General features: G+C 36.3%; 1 pseudogene; it reads right to left on the minus strand.

Moving 5' to 3' along the window:
• Positions 1–15,856: 15,856 nt before the first annotated feature.
• Positions 15,857–16,320, minus strand: LOC138088726 (serine/arginine-rich splicing factor 3 pseudogene; annotated as a pseudogene).
• Positions 16,321–16,850: the final 530 nt, after the last annotated feature.

The following is a 16,850-nucleotide window of genomic DNA, read 5'->3' on the forward strand; positions in this document are numbered from 1 at the left end:
TATCCAGATCCAGATAAGATAAATCTCAAAAATCGTTACACTAAACAACAGATTTTCAATGCAGATAAAGCAACCTTAAATTAGAAGATATCATCTAGGATCATTTCAGTTCAGTTCAGTCACTCAGTCGTGTCCGACTCTCTGCGACCCCATGAATCACAACACGCCAGGCCTCCCTGTCCATTACTAACTCCTGGATTTCACTCAGACTCACGTCCATCAAGTCAGTGATGCCATCCAGCCATCTCATCCTCAGTCGTCCCCTTCTCCTCCTGCCCCCAATCCCTCCCAGCATCAGAGACTTTTCCAATGACTCAACTATTCACATGAAGTAGACAAAGTACTGGAGTTTCAGCTTTAGCATCATTCCTTCCAAAGAAATCCCAGGGCTTATCTCCTTAAGAATGTACTGGTTGGATCTCCTTGCAGTCCAAGGGACTCTCAAGAGTCTTCTCCAACACAGTTCAAAAACATCAATTCTTCAGCACTCAAATTTCTTCACAGTCCAACTCTCACACCCATACACGACCACTGGAAAAACCATAGCCTTGACTAGACGAACCTTTGTTAGCAAAGTAATGTCTCTGCTTTTCAATATGCTATCTAGGTTGGTCAAAACTTTCCTTCCAAGGAGTAAGCATCTTTTAATTTCATGGCTGCAATCATCATTTGCATTGATTTTGGAGTTCAAAAATAAAGTCAGCCACTGTCTCCACTGTTTCCCCATCTATTTCCCATGAAGTGATGGGGCCAGATGCCATGATCTTCGTTTTCTGATGTTGAGGTTTAGGACAACTTTTTCCCTCTCCTCTTTCAATTTCGTCAAGAGGCTTTTTAGTTCCTCTTCAATTTCTGCCATAAGGGTGCTGTCATCTGCATATGTAAGGTTATTGATATTTCTCCCAGCAATCTTGATTCCAGCGTGTGCTTCTTCCAGCCCAGCATTTCTCATGATCCATTCTTTTTATATAAGTTAAATAAGCAGGGTGACAGTATACAGGTTTGATGTGCTCCTTTTCCTATTTAAAACCACTCTGCTGTTCCATGTCCATTTCTAACTGCTGCAGGCTGACTTGCATAAAGGTTTCTCAAGAGTCAGGTCAGGTGGTCTGGTATTCCCATCTCTTTCAGAATTTTCCACAGTTTTCTGTGATTGACGCAGTCAATCACAGGCCAATCAATTTGGCATAGTCAATAAAGCAGAAATAGATGTTTTTTCTGGAAGTCTCTTGCTTTTTCCATGATCCAGCAGATGTTGACAATTTGATCTCTGGTTCCCCTGCATTTTCTAATACCAGCTTGAACATCTGGAAGTTCACAGTTCATTAACAGCTGAAGCCTGGCTTGGAGAATTTTGAGCGTTACTTTACTAGCATGTGAGATGAGTGCAATTGTGTGGTAGTTTGAGCATTCTTTGGCATTGCCTTTCTTTGGGACTGGAATTAAAACTGATCTTTTTCAGTCCTGTGGCCACTGCTGAGTTTTCCAAATTTCCTGCCATATTGAGTGCAGCACTTTCACAGCATCATCTTTCAGGATTTGAAATAGCTCAACTGGAATTCCATCACCTCCACTAACTTTGTTTGTGGTGAGGCTTTCTAAGGCCCACTTGACTTCACATTCCAGGATTTCTGGCTCTAAGTGAGTGATCACACCATCGTGATTATCTGGGTCATGAAGATCTTTTTTGTACAGTTCTTCTGTATATTCTTTCTACCTGTTCTTAATATCTTCTGCTTCTATACCTTTTCTGTCCTTTATCGAGCCCACCTTTGCATGAAATGTTCCCTTGATATCTCTAATTTTCTTCAAGAGATCTCTAGTCTTTCCCATTCTGTTCGTTTCCTCTATCTCTTTGCACTGATCACTGAGGAAAGCTTTCTTATTTCTTCTTGCTATTCATTTGAACTCTGCATTCAGATGGTCATATCTTTCTTTTTCCCTTTGGATTTTTGCTTCACTTCTTTTCACAGCTATTTGTAAGGCCTCCGCAGACAGCCATCTTGCTTTTTAGTGTTTCTTTTCCATGGGGATGGTCTTGATCCCTGTCTCCTGATAGAGCTAAAGAAGAGGTCAGTGCCTGGCTTAAACACAAGCTGAGTCTCTCCTTAAGAGCTACTGCAGCTAGTAACTATAAGTTGAATCCAGTGCTCATTCACCACCTAAAAATCCCAGGACTCATAAAATTATGATAATCTACTCTGCCTATGCTCTATAAATGTAACAGGAAAGCTTGGATGATGGTATTAATTTACAACTTGTTTTACTGAATATTTTAAATATACTCTTAACAGAAAAAAATGTCTTATTTTAAAATATTTCTGTTCATTTGACAATATGCCTTGTCACCATAGATCTCTGATGGAGATGCATAACAAAATTCAGATTGTTTTCATGCCTGTTAACATAAATCCCTACTGCAGGCCATAGGACACAAAATAATTTCAAATTTCAAGTCTTGTTATTTGAGGGATATATTTTATAAGGTTATAGCTGCCATAGATAGTGACCTGTATGATAGATCTAGGCAAAATATATTTAGATTGTTCCAGAAATGATTCATCATTCTAGATGCCATTAAGAACATTTCTGATTCTTGAGAAGAGGTCAAAATAGCAATATTAAAAAGAATTTGGATGAAGTTGATTACAGCCCTCTCGGAAGACTTTGAAGAGTTCAATACTTCAGTGGAAGAAGTAGCTATAAGTGATGCGGAAATAGCAAAAGAACTAGAATTAAAAGTGGAGCCTGAAAATGTGACTGAATTAGTATACATCATGACAAAACTTGAATGGATCAGGAGTTGCTTTATTTAGATGAACAATAACAACAACAAAAAGTGGTTTCTTGAGTTGGGATCTACTTCTAGTGAAGATGCTGTGAAGATTGTTGAAATGAAAACTAAGGATTGACAATATTATATATGTGTGCTAAGTCACTTCAGTTGTGTCTAACTGTTTGCAACCCAATGGACCATAGCAGGCCAGGCTCCTTTGTCCACGGGATTCTAAAGGAAAGAATTCTGGAGTGGGTTGCCATGCCCTTCTCCAGGGGATCTTCCTGATCCAGGGATTTAACTTGCATTTCTTAATCTTCTGCATTGGTGGGTGAATTCTCAACCACTAGTGTCATCTGGGAAGCCCATATTACATATACTTAGTTGATAAAGCAGGGTTTAAGGTGATTGACTTCAATTACAAAAGAGGTTCTATCGTGGGTAAAGTGCTAGAAAGCAGCATTGCATTCTACAGAGATATCGTTCATAGTAGAAATAATCAATCAATGCAGAAAACTTCATTTTTGCTTATTTTAAGAAATTGCCAAAGCCACTTCAACCTTCAGAAATCACCATCCTGATCAGTCAACAGCCAACATATTGAGGCAAAACCATTTATCAGCAACAAATTACAGCTTGCTAAAGTTTCAGGCGATAGTTAGAAGGTTTTAGCAATAAAACATTATTAAATTAAGGTAACTGCACTGCTTCCTGCCACTTCCCCGCCTTTTTGGTCATAATGTTAATGCACACTCAGTTGACTACAGTATAGTATGAAGAAAACTTTTTACGTTGTTGTTTTTCATTTGTGTCCAACTCTTTGTGAATACATGGGCTACTGCATGCTAGTCTCCCCTGTCCTTCACTGTCTCCTGGAGTTTGCTCAGATTCATGATCATTGAGTCAGTAATGCTAACTAACTATCCTGTGCAATATCGCTCTTTACAGCATCAGACTTTGCTTTCATCATGAGACATCCACAATTTAGCATCATTTCTTCTTTGGCCCAACCACTTCATTCTTTTTGGAGCTACTAGTCATTACCCTCTACTCTTCCCTAGTAGTATATTGGACATATTCTAATTGGGGGGTGGGGTGGGGGAGGGGGAGGTTATCTTCTGATGTCATGTATTTTTGGCTTTTCATACAGTTCATTGTGCTTTCCTGGAAAGAATATTGGAGTGGTTTCCCATTTCCTCCTCCAGTGACCATATTTTTTTCAGAACTCTTCGCTATGACCTATCCATCTTGGGTGGCTCTGCACAGCATGGCTCATAGCTGCATTGAGTTACACAAGCCCCTTCACCACAACAAGGCTATGATCCATGAAGTGGAAATTTTATATGCACTGGAAAATATAATGATAATAAGTGTAATATTTGCTTTAATGCAGTGGTTGTAACAGAAACAGAAATATATCAGAGGCATGCCTGTAAAATGAAAATATTGATGAATGTGTAGGGAATAAAAAATGATAATTTGAAGTTAATATATTTGCATTTTAAAAAATTCAAAAGTACCTATAACAACTTAATCATTTTAAAACTGTCATAAAATGTAAAGTTCCCTGATTTACATGGCCCCACTGATTTTTTTTTTTTTTCAGTTATGTGTTAATTTACCACAGATTGCTGCAGGATGAGATAGTATGCAAAGAGCTGAAAAATATCCTTTAATTTGTTAATTTCAAGTTCTTAAGAAAATATAAAACAATTAGAAATTTACTGGCAAAAATAAAGTGCACTAAGCTTCACGGATCTCGTGGGAAGCAACGGTACTTTTCCAAACCTCCACTCTCAAGATCCTAAGAAATCATGTCCAGTTTAATTGTGGAAAGAGATAAAAGGCATTGAGGTTGAAAGCTACATTAAAGGGAAGGGTCATTAAAAGAATTAAGATTAATGTGAAAATAATTCACCAATTCAATTATCTGATAAAATGAAAATAGGAGTTTCCAGTGTTATTAATGACAATAATGGAAAGGATAAAAGGAACAAAGAGTTTAATTGTGTGGATATAAGAAGACAAGGCAGTTTAAATGAAAGAAGTGGTCAGATTAGTCTAGAGAATTTTCAAATGATGTATTGCAAGTGAAATTCAACCCAGAAGGGTAAACACATCTCTTAAGAAAAAAAAAAAAAGAAAAAGGAACAGCTTTTAATCCAAGGTTATGCATAAAATATCATAAAATTTATTACAATAGTCCATAAAGCACTTCGTTTTGTTTGTGATTTGTGAGTTAATAAACTGTAACAAGCTCCTCTTCACTAAATTTTATTGTCATTTACAAGTTACTATTTTACCCAGGAGACTGTCTATAGGTGACACCTACCTTTGTGAGGTGGATTTACTCCTGAAGCTAAAATTAACTGGAACAAGTGCAAACAAATAAAATATTTCAGGAGCATTTTTGTTCAATGGGAAAACAAACATTTATAGTTTATAATTTCAAACTCAATCCTATTAGAATAACTAGATTTTAGAAAAATATATATAATTATTTCAGAAGTAGTGAATGTTTAATGGGAAAACACTTTAAATGTGCAATTAAAAAACCTTTAAAATTACATTTAATTCAACTACAGAGCCGTACCATTTTAAATATTTTAATGCTTATCCTTCTGGTCTCTCATTTAAGGAGACAGATAGGTAGATACTTAGTTAAAATTGTTATTATATTCAGAACAATATTTTATAATATACACTCTAGTGTGTACATATGGGATCCCCTGGTGGCTCAGCAGTAAAGAATCTGCGTGTGATGCAGGAGATGTAACATACAAGGGTTCAATCCCTGGATCAGGAAGACACTCTGAATGTGAACACGGCACCCCACTCCAGTATTCTTGCCTGGAAAATCCCATAGACAGAGGAGACTGGTTGGCTACAGTCAATGGGGTCACAAAGAGTTGTACACGACTGAAGCGACTGAGCATCAGCACTAGTATGTACATATAGTGTCATGTATGTGCTGTTGATGTAAGACAAAGAGACAACCAGATAGTTCTCCTGGAAAGATGGGTTTATCTGGGGTCACCAGAGCATTATCATTCAGGATCTGCAACCATAGTGAGCTACCTACAAGTTCCTATGTGGTAGGTGCAGAACACTTTAGAGGAGGGCTTCAGTAAACAGCAGTCAAAGGCTTTTCTCCAGCTGAATCTTTGCAAAGAGGAGAGTTCTTACATTTGAAAGAACATGAGAGCATGAAATCTCCCCCTGCTAGTCTTCTGGTTGTATTTGAGATTTTCATTAAATATTTTATGTTTCCCCTTTTTGACTGAGATGTTTCTCTGAAAACATCACTGATCAAGAGCCATCTTTTCTGGTTTCAGATACTTTTTATTCTTCATGTAGTGTCTCATGTACTAAGTGCAAACATTGGAAACCTATTGAAGTCACATGGGAGTAACAAGAAGTATAGAGAGGGCTCTCTCAGCACTTTTCATCTTAAATTGATATGTTATCCAGGGTATAGACCCTGGAGATCACTGAAGCATTACAACACCATGAAAATCTGTTGACAAACTTTGAACGGCCCTGGGAAAACAATCATCAGATGCATCTGATTCAGTTCTAGGAAGCCTTTACTTTCAGATCACCAGATGATGTGGAGGTTCAGATGGGGTTTTGTACTTTATTTAGGTGAGTCATGAGAATCAAAGAGTCTATTCCCTGGATTTCATGGCACGGGAATTAGTTAGTAGTACCTAATTGGAGCCTTTCCAGTAATACCGAAGAAACTATTTCTGGGAGTGTCTTTTCTAATAGCAGAAATCTCCAGGTTGCTAAATGTGATGGTTAAGGTCTTCCTTTCCTGAGGGAATACCCTGAAAATATAGCTCTACCAAAACACAGTTATTTATAATAGAAGTGATAAGCTCTTTGCAGTAATGAAGTAAATGTCCTTTTATCAGTTGTGGATCAGCAAAAGCAGAAGCCAAAGTCATTTTGTGTTCTGTCACTAGCTCAAAGAGTGAGAGATTACAAATTCTCATAAAATTATAAGAGAGATTATATGGTAATGCTTTTGGCCAAAGTATTTGGAAGATCTCTACACTTTTTGTCAATTGAATCTTAATAGTGCTGTTAATGTGTTCAAAAAAGCCAGAGGTTTGAGGATGAGAAGCTCAGCAAAATTGTGTAAAACTAGTTAAACAGCACAGATTTTTCAAAACATCTAGCTAATAAAATGACTTCCTCCATCACTATAAAGTTCAAGAGGAGTTCCCCAAGGATGGATAATGTTTTGTAAAAGATCTTTATCCACAGAAGTTGAAGGAGTTTGTCTGCAAGCGGAGGCTTCAGTCCAGTGTGAAAACACACAGATGATGACTGAACATATTTATATCCACATAAAGAGGAAATTACATGAAATCCACTTGCCAAACCTCAAACTGCCCATTAGACTGTTTAAATTTCCAGAAGCAGTGTGAACGAGCTTCCCTGGGCTGTAATTGAGGTAAGTATAATGAAGAGGTTGGTACTTTTTGCATCTTTGTTAATGTTTCCCCACCAATATTGATCTATAAAAGCTACTGTTTGTCAGTAGAACAATAGTTTAATGCATGCACAATTGTGAGGAGTGGGAATGTTGGAGTTTCTGGTATAAATGGGTTGTTATTTGATTCAAACTACAGCTTTCTCTTTTTATCAAAAAAAAATTATTAAATTTTCAATCTTGTTTTTTTTTTTCTTTCCTGACGTCAATTATTGGGTTTCTCTAGAGAGTTTTTCTAAATTACAGTTTGGAGAATCAGCCCTTTGGACTATGATAGAAGTTGATCTACAGTTAGTCTCTTTAAGGCCTCTATCTGTGGAAGTGTCAGCAAGCTCAGTAGTCTTAGCTTCCAGAGTCAAGAGTCTAGAATGTATCAGAATGTTAATAATAGTGAAAGTGGCAGATAAAAGTACTGTATACAATTATTCTTGAATATAGCAGACTTTTTTATTTTTATTTTTACTTTATTTTACTTTACAATACTGTATTGGTTTTGCCATACATTGACATGAATCCGCCACGGGTGTACATGAGCTCCCAATCCTGAAACTCCCTCCCATCTCCCACCCCATATCATCTCTCTGGATCATCCCCGTGCACCAGCCCCAATTATTCTGTATCCTGCATTGAACATAGACTGGCAATTCATTTCTTACATGATAGTATACATGTTTCAGTGCCATTCTCCCAAATCATCCCACCCTCTCCCTCTCCCACAGAGTCCAAAAGACTGTTCTATACATCTGTATCTCTTTTGCTATCTCACATACAGCATTATCATTACCATCTTTCTAAATTCCATATATATTTGTTAGTATACTGTATTGGTGTTTTTCTTTCTGGCTTATCTCACTCTGTATAATCGGATATAGTTTCATCCATTTCATTAGAAGTGATTCAAATGTATTGTTTTTAATGGCTGAATAATACTCCATTGTATATATGTACCACAGCTTTCTTATCCATTCATCTGCTGATGGACATCTAGGTTGTTTCCATGTTCTGGCTATTATAAACAGTGCTGCGATGAACATTGGGGTACATGTGTCTCTTTCAATTCTGGTTTCCTTGGTGTGTATGCCCAGCAGTGGGATTGCTGGGTCATAAGGCAGTTCTATTTGCAATTTTTTAAGGAATATCCACACTGTTCTCCATAGTGGCTGTACTAGTTTTATAGTAGACATTTTAAATATTATTTCCTTTGGAAGTAAAAACAGCTATGTTGCTTTAATTAATACAACATTACAAAGTCATGAACTACTCCAAAAGCATATCTGCTATCAGCATAAATATTTGTAGTTTTGTCCTTGATTAAAGTACAAGTCCCAAGTAAGAATATAAAATTCAGTCTATTGGGCCAAAATAGCAATGGGTAAAGGTGCTTTCTCAACAATATCAAAAGGTGCTTCAATGACATACCCAGCACAATATTTACCATTAGCAGCTTTTAAAGAGGAGACATCAGTGGTCCACAAGAAGTCACTGCTACCAAGACAAATTTCCTGTATATCATCATGAGGAGTCAGGAGGTAATCCATCTGCATTCAACAGGTATGACAGACTTTGTTGGTGGCAGAACAGAGAAGAGTAATAGTGTTATGGTTTTTACAATATACAAGGGTTATTCAAGGAGCAGTGGGCAAAATGGTTTCACAGGAGGAAAGGCAGCTGGATGAGAAATGTTCAGTGCAACGAGAATTCAGGAACTTCTGCTACATAAGGTACAAAGATTTTTAAAGAGGATCCCACAATGATATTCTTTTCTTGATAGCTTGACCAGAAGGTTAGTGGTCATAATGGTTCTAAGGTAAAGGGGAATCCCCATGACACAGGGTTCAATTGCTAGCTGTATCTTATAGGTTGATGGTAATCCATGTGTATCTTTGGGTGGCTACCCCCAAGGATATTCTCTTCCTTTGTATAAACTAAGCTGAAAAGCGAACCTGACCATGGGATGTCTGAGGGCAGATGGTTTCATCAAAGTCTTCTTTAAGATTTTGTCATCATTTGTCCCTTAAAATTGGGTTGGAGTTATTTTGTATTTTTTAGAAAAACATACAAAGATTTGGCCATAAAAGAAAGATCTGGGAGCCAATTTTGGCAGGGGCCAGTTAGCCCAAGAAAGCTTTGTGGTTGACTCTTAGTCTTGGGTTTTGGGAAGCCTAGGGAACTATACTGTCTGTCTAGACTTAGGGGTATCTTTTGTTTTAATATCAGGTGCCCTGAATATAAAATTTGTTTTTGGTCAAAGTGCAATCTTCTTTCATCAACCTTCTGTCTCTTTAAGACTAAAAGCTTTGTTAAGTGTTTACTATCTTCCTGTGATGAGGAATTTTCTTGTGAGAATGATAGCAAAGAACCAAATTTTCTACATATCACAACAAATTATAAAACTGAGGGAAATTTATAACTTAAGAAATCAGGCTTCAGTATTTGGGAGGTCCAGATTAATTGTTTTTCTTTCCAAAAGAAAGTCAGCTTTATCAGCTGAAATAATAATATGTAAAATGCATAAATTAATTACAGTAAGGAATTTGCTTCAGATGATAATGGATGTTAGGAATGCATGATGCTTAGAAACAATAAGGCTTTGAGTATTTTCAATGTTTATTGTTATGAGATCCTGGACAAACCTCCATCTTTGTCCCTTATTTATTTATTTTTTTTTTCACTGGTAAAATATAAGTATTATAAGGAAGTATATAGGGTATAATGAGGCCTTGAGCCTTGTGATCTTCTGTTATGGGCTTTATGACTTGATGGGCTTCTTTAGTTCTAAGATATTAATTAATTCTGGCAAGAGATTTTGACAGATCTAGTTGAATCTTGATGGGAGGTATGTTGTGAATTTTGCCAATATCAGTTGGGGATTTTTCCTGTAAGGAGGGTGGTAGCTGATTCTATAGGAACAAAAGATCAAAGTTTCCAGAATTTGTTCTAATATAGTCAGAAATGGAACAAATGAAAGTTGTCAAAAGATCATTTAATCCACCTGGTGGGTTACTCTGATGACTACTCTCAAATTTTAGAATCATTTCCATTTTTGGTAGAAAGAAATCCAGACATGATATTTCTCTAAAAAATCTCAGTCTAGTAAGAGGGTAGGGGTGGAAGAACTAAGAAGAAAAGCATGTGTAGTTCTAAAGCGTCTAATCAAAATGGGATAAATTCAGAGACAGAGTTCTCTTGGGTTAATTAGAGATCCATACTATTTGAACTTTGAGGAAGGGGCTGTTCTGTAGCAGTGGGGTTGGACAGCAAGACTGTAGCTTTATTCTCAATTAGACATTCATCCTCAGTCTAGAGAAATGTTCCTCCAAGCTGATTAAGAGGGAAGATTGTGAAGACTTCCTGTATCTCTTTGAAGCTCATAACTGAGAATTTGGATAACACTAGAAAGTGTTGTTAGAGGGCTGAAGGTGACCGTAATGCTTGCATTTGTAACAATCTCTTTTCAATGCCCTGACTCCTCACAATAAAAGCAGAGACTAGGACAATTTCGATTTTGTTTAAGAACTTTGATTTGCTGGAGTTGAAGATCACGATTTTGGAAATTTTCCTTCGAGGTGGAGAAATATGATTTGCCAAACTAAATCTGAAGTAAAAGTAGTTTCTCACCTTATCCAAATCATTTTTACTAGAAGGGCAAGGTCCTGATTCAGCCATTACTAAAAATAAGAGTTCAAGACCACTTGAGTGAAAGGAATTTCTGAAGAAAGACTGGATTTTTTTCTTAAAAACAATCTGAAGCTGATTGTAATATTTATGAACAGGTTCACCAGAACTTCATGTGGAAGCTTAAATTTTGTTTAAACAGACAGGCTTTGGAAACGGCTTAAGAACTGCCCTATGAAATCACCTACTGGTTGCTTGAGTCTGATCATACAGTAAGTAGTTAACAGGCTTATTTCCAAGTTATAATTCCACAGATCTTTCAGGATTTTCCCAATTAATGTCTCTTTTCCACTTTTGAGCCTGGTTTTCACTGACAAGCATTTAAATTTTCTGATATATGCCAGAGAAGTATTGTTGATATATTTGAATGGCTATATTACATTTCCCAGCAAATCTATGACTATCATTTGTTACTTTGGGCAAAAAAAAACATTGACAATGGTTCCCAGTTCAGCTTTAGTTCAGGGAAGATAAGAACTTAAGTGTTTATCTCTAGTTCATCAGAAGGCTTAATTTTTAAATGGACAGATTATGATAAACTCAGAGGTAAAGGGATTTGGGAGAGTTTCAGAGAAAAAGATTCAGCAAGGACAATGGGTGCTGAGGGTGTAGAGGAAGTGTAGGCAACACAGAAAGGAAGGAGGAAACAGTGTCAGAATCAGAGCATGACACATAGAAGCCGAGGAAGAATACCCAGAGCTTTTAGGACTCATTTTATCTTTTTCCATTGTTCATTTGGCTCAGTTAACCTTAAAACTGTATTTCATTGATAAAGTGTTTTAAACTCCTGACTGTATTTGAAAGTTTCAAAAATGCCAATGTAAAGTAAGCATTCCACCTAGTTCTTGAAATTTTTGAGCTGTTGCAGTTGAATTCGGTTTTAAGGAAAGGAAGTTTAGGAATTTCAAAAGTTCTTCATAATTGTCATTTACATTATAAATTACTTTTGGTCAGATGGCTCCATTTAGTTAGAAAGGCACATGAGGAAGAACCAAGATTTTTAAATGCAAAAGTTGTTGGAGTATCTGTACATGTATGTGTTCAGTTCAGTTCAGCTCAGTTCAGTTCAGTTCAGTCGCTCAGTCGTGTCCGACTCTTTGCGACCCCATGAATCGCAGCACGTCAGGCCTCCCTGTCTATCACCAATTCCCAGAGTTCACTCAGACTCACATCCATCGAGTCAGTGATGCCATCCAGCCATCTCATCCTTGGTCGTCCCCTTCTCCTCCTGCCCCCAATCCTTCCCAGCATCAGAGTCTTTTCCAATGAGTCAACACTTCCCATGACGTGGCCAAAGTACTGGAATTTCAGCTTTAGCATCATTCCTTCCAAAGAAATCCCAGGGCTGATCTCCTTCAGAATGGACTGGTTGGATCTCCTTACAGTCCAAGGGACTCTCAAGAGTCTTCTCCAACACCACAGTTCAAATGCATCAAGCACCTTAAAAATATTTAGATGATGGAAGTCCATTTCTAAGAGATTTTTTGAAATAGAGTAAAACATTATTTTTAAGCTCAAATAGCTTACAATGAAAAGTGCTCAATTAAAACAGCTTGCAACTCAGCCTTCAGACCTCATGCCAGTTAGTTCTAAGGAAACAGCTTGGTCATGAAGGAGCCTGTCCAAAGGCTTCCCAGCCATTTTCCACTGGACTCCTAAGGAATAAATAGTCTGAAAAAGCAGTACAGCTTTATGGAAGCAACCTCTGTCCCCATAGGAACAGGGCACCTCAGTCATTTTCAAGTAAAATAACCCAGTTTCAAAATCAGACCAATGTGCCAAATGGGTGGCAAATACAGAGCAGATTTTAACCAGAAAGGCAAAACCTTAAGAAAAATCTTGAATAAAGAATAGAAACTTCAAATGCAGAGATTGTAAGCTTGAATCCTAGAGAAAGATGCACTTTCAAACTACAGGATCTGTGAGAAAAGCAATAAGCTTAATAGACTCAGTTGTGGGTACTGCATCTGTTTACACACCAGCTCTAGATCTTGTGGAAGTCCTTACTGGTCCCTGTACAGACCACTAAAATGTTGACTAAAAACAAAGAGGCTGCCAGATATTTCTCTAGCAAAGGTAGGTTTATTTGGGATGAGCAGAGACTTTCATTCTGGGGTCTGCAATCCTGGTAAGCCACATGCAAGTTCCTGCATGATAAGGGAAGGAATTATTTTATCAGGGAAAAGTGGGATGGGAAGTTATAGTAACAATGAGTCCATGGCTTTTCATTAGCTGAATGTTTGCCAGAAAAGGAGAGGATCATTTTTCTTTCTATTGGGTTTCTGTTATCATCACAGTGTGAGAACTCCCCATGCTGGTCTCCAGATTCCATTTGGTTGAGTTTTTTGTTTATTAATTTTTATAATATTATTTGACAACATGTACTTTTCATATTTATATGCCATATAATCCATGTTATAATCAAATATGTAATTAAATTGATTTAGTGACTTCATAACTTCATCAACTCTATTTGACTATAATTTTTAAAGCAGTCTTCCATTCAGTTTCATTTATATTTTAAAATATGTTTATATATATTTGAAAACACATTTCCATGCACAATTCAAAAATGTTCTCATCATTTTCCTGGTAGTGGAAAAATTGAATTAAAATATGCGAATATTTTTAAAGTAGAATTTTAAAATAAAATGTTCTCTACCTTATGGGTTTCCCTGGTGGCTCAGTGGTTAAGAACCTTCTGGCCATTGTAGGAGACACAGGTTCGATTAATGAGTCAAGAAGATCCCCTGGAGAAGAAAATGACAATCTAACCTAGAATTCTTGTTTGGGAAAACTCATGGACAAGGAACCCTGGTGGGCTACAGTCAATGGGGTCACAAAAGAGTTGGATGTAACTTAGCAACTAAACAACAACCTCTATCTAATAGTGGAAATGATACTTAAAAAAATTTTAACTGCCATTTTGTGATTGGTCTGTTCATATTTTCTGTTTTTTTCCTGGTTCAGTTTTGGAAGGTTATACTTGTCTAAAAATTCATCCATTTCTTTCATGTTTTCCATTTTATTGGCATATAGTTGCTCATAGGCTTTTATGATTCTTTGTATTTATGTGTTGTCTATTTTAGCTTCTCTATTTTTTCTTGTTTCTTGATCAGTCAGGCTAACAATTTGTCCATTTTTGTTTATCTTCTCAAAGAACCAACTTTTAATTTTACTTACTTTGTTATTTTCTCCTTCATTTCTTTTTCATTTACTTCTTCTCTGATCTTTATGATTTCTTTCCTTCTACAAACTTTGGGTATTTTTTGTTCTTTTTCTAGTTGCTTGAAGTGTAAGGTTAGGTTGTTTATTTGATGTCTCTCTTGTTTCTTGAGGTACACTTGTATTGCTATAAACTTCCTTCTTAGCACTGCTTTTATGGCATCCCATAGTTTTTTGTTTGTTTGTTTGTTTTGTCTTCTTCTTCTTCTTTTTTTTAATGTAGCCTTGTGATTTAATCCAATTGCACAGATATTTGAAATTACAGCTCCTCTAGATATCTATGGAAGATTATGCATGCCTCCATATTTCAATTCTGCAATGTTACATTTGAACTGATATAGTGAATTTCATATAATGATGGATCAATTTAGAATCTCCTTGCAACACCTCAAATTATATAAAATGGAACCAAGTTTTAAAACTCTGTGGAACGTTTTCATGCTAGTAATATATATATATATATATATATATATATATATATATATATATTTACTGTCAACTTTGGATTATAATATATCAGGTGGCTATACTATAAAATGTTGGTCACTGAATATCATGGACTTTAAACTAGCTTTGGCTCCTAAAAACATAGCATCACTTAAATGGACAACCAGAAAGTCCCTTCACTTCTAGAGCCTCAAATGTTTTTCTTAAAAAAAAAAAAAAAAAAGAAGATTTCTGTAACCAACTGCCTTCTGTGGGACAAGAACTATGGTAATAGTGGGTTCAGCTATTACAGTTATGCTTATATTTTATTTTCAAAAGCACTTTATGTGAAAATATAAGTATGACTTTCAATAGGAAATTTACATCTAGACTTGGTATCAACCTCAGATTTTAGTTTTGCAAGGAAAAACAGGCTTTCAGGTTAAAACCCAATTTGTAACCAAGACTTTAATACCAAGGATTCTCACAAAATATATTACAAATGACAGCATGAAAAAAGAATCTTGCACAGTAACTCAGTCCAGCTCTACATTGCGCCCTTAAAATGGAAGGGCATTTGGTATCTTGAGTAGTCTTAAATTTCCAAATAAAGAAAATTACAAACAGCTATGTATTCATATTCAGTAATCACAAAAGGAACTTAAAACCTAAAGCAAAGGTAAACTAACTTCCTTGAAACTTCTTAGATTCTACACAAACTGTACAACCTTTTGTCAAGTGTGAAGACTAGTAGAACTTAAAAACCTTTAATCTATCTTAAGGGTGCAGCTCTAATTTTTCTGGCTGGCTTTGTGTTCACAACAGCTTTTAAAAACTGTTTAACTACATCTGCATACTATATCCTAGCTATGTTGAAAAAATATTCCAGTTTTTGACAATTTTTGTTTCCATAGTGTTAAACATCAACTTTAGCCTGTCAGGAGTTAGAGGTTTATTATCAGTCTATGCAAGACTAAAATTCAAAGCAAATTCAGTTTTACTTGAGGAAACATTGTAAAGTAACAATTATTTATATTACATGCTTCATATGATCCAATGGAAACAATAGAGAATTATACCTTTTGTGTCACGGTTCCAACAAACAAATCTGAACAGCTAAAACATTTTGAAAATGCATTAAGCTTACGAAGTCTCAAAAAAATTTTGTTTTTCCGTACATACTTCTGTCAGATGAATTTATTCCCTGTACACCACTCGGCTTGCAAACTGGTCTTTTATTACCTTTCATTTGCTTACTGAGACCTAGAGAAAGATCGGGAGGGCTTGTGATTTCTCTACAGGACAATGATCTCTCTCTTCTATCTCTAGAAAGGGACCTGCTCCAGCTGTGGGAGGAGCTTCTCCAACTTGGAGATCTGTGTCAATGTGGGGGACTCTTCCTCCAATAATCATCTCGAGGGCAATGACCCCAAGAAGGAGGTGGGCCACAATTTTGACTTCTCTTTTCACCATTTGACAATTCCACTCTTACTTGGCATCCACCTAGGATTCTTCCATCTAGCTCTCGGACAGCAACAGCTGCATCTTGGGGATCTTCAGATTCAACAAAAGCAAACCTGGGAGGGTTTCTAGCAAAGCACACAATTCAGAGTGGTCCATAATAGCCAAAATATCATTCTAATTCTGCCTTTTTACCATTGTTTCCAAGATTATCTATATAAACTTTACAATCCAAAGGACAGGAATCATGATGCATTTTGAAATCTTGAGTTAAAAATATGAAGGCTCAAATCCAAAGAACCTAGGTTAGGTCTTCCTGGTCCTCTCCCTCCTGAAACTCCCAGATGCTCTCGCATATCAGGAATCCACAGAATGGCGGATCCCATAGGTTTTGAGTTGTCATCCCTTCATTGTCATTTGTTCCTAGGCATATTTTAATTTTCTTAATGATCTGTTGACTATTCATAATCATGTTGTTTAATCTCCATGTGCGTATGTGTTTTTTTTAATAGTTTTTAATTCCTATAGTTGATATCTAATCTTGCAGTGCTGTGTTCAGAAAATATTTATACAATATTGTAAAGTAATTAGCCTCCAATTAAAATAAATAAATTTAAATTAAAAAAATGATTTCAATTAAAAAAAAAATTACTGAGGCTTGAATTGTCGACCCAAGATATATTCTATCCTAGAGAATGTTTCATGTGCAGTTGAGAAACTATAATCAAGAATCTTCCTCAAAGGAAAGCCAAGGGCCAAATGACTTCACAGGCAAATTCTACCAAA

The sequence above is a fragment of the Capricornis sumatraensis genome, chromosome 11 (assembly GCF_032405125.1).
Source record: "Capricornis sumatraensis isolate serow.1 chromosome 11, serow.2, whole genome shotgun sequence".
NCBI lineage: Eukaryota > Metazoa > Chordata > Mammalia > Artiodactyla > Bovidae > Capricornis > Capricornis sumatraensis.